Genomic DNA, 5,093 nt, shown 5'->3' on the forward strand with positions numbered 1-5,093 from the left:
CGGGAAGGAAGCAAAAAGCCACCGGCCTGAAGGTTGGGCCCGGGACCAGGACTCGGGCGTCCCACCCGCGGCCGCGCCGCCCTCTGCGCCCCCAGCCCCTCGGCCCCGCCGACTCCGCGCGTCGCGGATGCGCGCACTTGCAGAGCCAGACGCGCTGCGCACCCGACCTCCACTTTCCCCATCTGGCAAATGGGGGCAGCTTGGCGATTGGGAGCCGTGAAGTCCAGAGCTTTGGCTCAATCAGAGCGCACGGGCTCGGTTTCCTTTCTCTTTGCCCACCTCCCCTTCCAGAACTGGGAGCGAAGCCTCAGTGACCGTGGGCAGCCGCCTGCCTCGAACTTGGGTCGTGGTAACAAGCTCCGGATTGTGCACGTGCTGTCTCTGTTCCGCCCTCCGCGCCTCCTTAACAAAGATGTCAACCGTGTTAAATCACAGGTGGTGCCTTTGTAAGACCGGCTATTGTCTCCTCATAAGTCAAGATATAAAACGCTTTGTACTGAATGGCCCATGATCTGGAGCTCTCGACTTGGGAGTCAGGCTGTTAGATTGTCCCCTCCATCCCCCCCCCCCACACACACACCACCTACCAGAGCCACTCTTCTCCCAAATGACCTCACTTAATAAGCAAAATTTAAATGGGGAAGAAAAAAAACCCAACACGCTGTTGATGAAAAGAATAGTTACTGATTTCTTCACACTTAATGGCAAGTATGAGTCTTTTAAAATACACTCTCATACCAAACAGATCTGAATTTTAAGCAGAACTGAATTGTATTAATCAGTTGATGGGTTTGTTCTTTTTTTTTTTTTTTATCACTAGACGAGAAATACAAAGGTTGGGACTCCACTGTGTCTATTTCTACTGTACTCAAGCAATCTCTTCCTTCAGTCCAGAAATTTTCCTGCTAGTTGCACATGAGGGGAAAATTGAAACAACAACAACAACAACAAATTCTGGGTTTTGTTTATCCATCAGGTGAATACACTCTTCAGCATCATACAGAGGAAACCCTAGGTGGTCTTTAACAAGATTTCAGTGGTTAAGAGCTACAATTTAGAGAAGATGACAATACATACACAATGTCAATAGTATTTAAACAAACATCCCAGACAACAGAATAATGGTTATTAACTATGATGCTTTGGGCTTCTGACTAATTTCTCATGTCTGTCTGCAGCCAAACAGCTGCAGGGTTCCCACCCCCCCTTTAAAAACTGTTTATGTGCATCATTTAAAAAATTGCATTTAACAGCCATATTTTCCAGAACAGTCCCTCTGGGTGCAACTGAAGTGAATGGTTTAGTAATAGCAAGGAAGCCCATAGTAAGAATGTGTTTCATGCCAAACAACTCTAACCACTCTGCTAGAAATCCACTACTTGAAAAGATTATCCGTGTCTCTGCAGTGCTGATAGCTGTCTGACCTTCAGTATGGTTTACATAACTAAATAAATGGAGCTCCATGACCCTGCTCCCACTTACACGAGTGTTTTCAAAATTGATTAAATTACGCCATTCTAGTAAAGTGTACCCCTCCTGGGGTTTAAAAATATTTTAAAATCAAAAGCAAAGGTAAAATAATTTTGCATAATTTCTTTCTCACTCTTCCAAATATCAAATTTTTAAAATTACTTTAGACTCTCAGGATATCGCTTAGTGATACAGCACTTGCCTAGCATACACTAGGCCCTGGGTTCAATCCCTAACACCACAATAAATTAATAAATAAAAATTACTTTAGTGATCAGGACATTAGAATGAATGCATTTCTTGTATACCCCAAATATGCAATTACAATTATTATTTAGCTAATGCAATTGGAAATACTTATATTTAGGGATACAAATGTGTACAATTATGAATACTTGGGTAATTATACATTATTGTAGCTAGTCATAAGTGCAGGGACTAAAGTTGAATTACCTCCACTGTTTTCATTGTTGTTTTTCAGTACTAAGCATCCACTTAGCACTAAAAGATGGTCAGAACATATCAAAGAACCTCAACCTTCAAAAAAGTCATCTAAATATTTGTATTGGTACAGGTGGGTGTTTCAAATATCTCATTATTTAATGTCCTGACTGGACAGAAAGGTTAGACTTCAAATCCCTTTTTTATCTATCCCATATTCATGTAGTTACATATGAAATTTTAGAGACTGGGAGCAATGTCTGCAACCTGGTCCCTGAGTTGTGAACTCCTATACCTGAAAGGCCAAATCCTCTCCTCCCAGCAGGCAATCATCTTATGCCCTGAAGCATGAGATCTGATTACCCCTATCATCATCTTAGCTTGCATAGATACAGATGTTATTAACAGGCTGTAGTTTATCCAACCCTTTTTTAAAACGCAGCTGCAGCATTTGACTTGGGGACCTCCTGTGAATCCCACTGGTTGACTCCTTCTTGCACAAAGCACGTGGGGTTTGGGGGAGGGAGAGGAGAGGGGGAGGTTTGTTTTGTTTGGGAGGGATTTTTTTTTTTTTTTGAAACAGACTTCCCTAAATAGCCACTCGGCATCTTTGTAAGTGATGTGAATTCTGAAATTACTTACTAGAATAGGATAAAGAGTACTGTGTGAACTAGATCCATTGGAAACAAAGCATACTAGAATGTATGATGCTTTTCATTGCATTGGCAGAGATCAAATACGTGGTCCTGATATACTTAGTCACATAATAAGGAATCATAGCCTGTTCTCAAATATGTTAGCCACATTTAAACCAGGCTACCCAGTTTTACATAACAATCGCTTCTAGTAGTGTTGAAACACTAATCTGGATAAAGCAGATCCCAAACCTGCTATAGAGGGAAGACCGGAGTGTTTTTAAAAATCTTTTAGACCCAGGTTGCCAATCTGCACCGATCAAATTCAGTGATTCATTGATCATTGACTTTTTCTCAACATCTATGAATAGTGCCTCTTAAGTACTAAGCATCCACTTAGTATTTTCTTGTAGATCACAGCATTCATACTACAAAACAGAAAGAGACCTCCCATACTTTCTTATCCCTTGGGATACAGCAAACTTTAAGTACTAACAGGGAATTTGAAGAAAAATCTGTAAAAGCATAGGAGGCTGAAGTTGCAGAGATGCTGAACTATTGCTTTAAGATTACAAAACACTGTTCTTAATTTTGATTACTTCACTAGTAAATGAGCGAAATTGCCTTAATTGGAGCTTCTAGAAGTCCTTCTGGGAAATGAGAGGTAGCTCAATGCTGTGGAATGAATATTTCAAAGAGAGCTGGACTCTGCGTTAAAAGATCTGAGTTCTGGGGTGGTCTCTATTTCTAGATGAGTGACCAAGGACAAGTTTTGTCTTGAAGCGTCTCGGTTTCCTCATCTGTAAATTGATTAAATTAATGAGTACTATGGCCCTCTCTAATTTGAGTGCTCTGTGATTCTGGGCTATATGGAAATCAAGTCAGACTTTGAAAATCACAGAAAATTAAGAGGCTGAAGAAGGCTGGGTGGCCAATCTCTTCCTGAATGGAGTCTGCCTTCTTGTTTCTCTAGTTGTTTTGTTTTGTGTTAGAAAACCAAAAATGAACTGCACTACTTCCCAAGGTTTGGGGAGTCAGAGGACCTGTCCCTATTCCCTTCTGGGGCTGAACAAAGGTGAGCCCCTTTAAGCTTCAGCTTTCATTGTGAGTACCACTAGGCAGCTTCTCATACATCCCACTGTTGTAAAGCCCCACTGTGTGCCAGGTACATGGAGCTAGGTAGGTGTTTCTGTTTGCTTATTCTTAGAGCAAAATAATATCAAGGGGCAGTGGGACTCTCTATGAGCCTCGAATGCTCAGTCTGACCCTAGAACTAAATTTCTTCTGCCAAATGAGGGGGCAAATAAATGTGGAGATATGATTTGCTATTTGTTAAGGTGGAAAGCCTCTCGCACATGGTATTGTCTTATCGCTGTTGCTGTTAGCAGTGGTCTTCTTCTCATGAGTGGGAAGTACCAGAAAGTACTTGGCAATACGGTGCTAAGAATACAGAGCATAGTATTGCAATGTGTGTCAAGTTAAAACTCTGCAACTCAGCATCCACTGGAGTCTAGAAGACCTGGGTCTCTTTTCTGGATTGTTCTCCATATTTATTTTCTTAGATTGGAGCAAAACAATTTATAATGAGGTGCACAGTAGAATCAGGAGCAAGCTGGCAATACTTTTTTTCTTTCATTCTGTTACTTAGCAAGCCCTTACTGAGCACACACATATGCTACACACTCTGCTCCAAGACCCATCTCTCACTCACCAACCATTAGTCAAGCAACACCATAGGTTGAATTACTTGGAAGCCAGTGAACATGAACTTTCTCTTTTGTGTACACAAACAAATAAAAACTTGTGTCAGAGTGTCTTTTGGAGGCTGAACATTAAAACTCAGCCAAGTTCAGCAAGTAGGCTTTCCCAGTTTCCTGGGTCTATTTCTTACTCTTTGTAGATAAAGATGAAGAGCATTTTAAAGGAATGGGTCTTCTGGAGGCAGAATGGTCTAAGATCTGCTCATTGATGGGAAAGCCTTTCCTTTCTCCCTTGTCTTTTGATTTAGGAAGGGGGTATGGTAAATGGATAAAATAGTATTTTTTTTTTTTAATTTTTGGAGTAGCCAATGAGTGGCAGAACTAGCAATCAAACCCAGAGGTCTGGTGATTGGAAGGGTGCTTTCTACCATCTCTCTCAACACAACCTTTGTAACAGTCCTCTACCTCCCTTTTTAGACTGGAAGAGACCTTAGCAGAAGAGTGAACTATATATCACAAGACAGTTTTCAGAAAACAGGAAGTTTTCCACAGAGCCCCTGACAGCCCACCCCACTGCATACTGGTTTAGAAGGCCTTGTATATTTTTCTAGAGTTTCCTGTGTTTTACCCCAATCTAAAACACAAAACACTTTAATGTATCTTCTCCCCTGCCCTGATGTAGACTCCTTGAGAAAGGGGCCATGTCATTATTCTATATCCACAGGAATTGGCACATAGTGGGTGCACAAGCCCTTGATGAATGCGGTGGATTGATGGATGGACAGAAAATGCCCCTTGATACCATGGTCCTTCTCAGTCTCCTTCCTCCCTCCCTCCCTCCCTCCCT

This window comes from Marmota marmota, unplaced genomic scaffold (genome assembly GCF_001458135.2).
Source record: "Marmota marmota marmota unplaced genomic scaffold, marMar, whole genome shotgun sequence".
Classification (NCBI taxonomy): domain Eukaryota; kingdom Metazoa; phylum Chordata; class Mammalia; order Rodentia; family Sciuridae; genus Marmota; species Marmota marmota.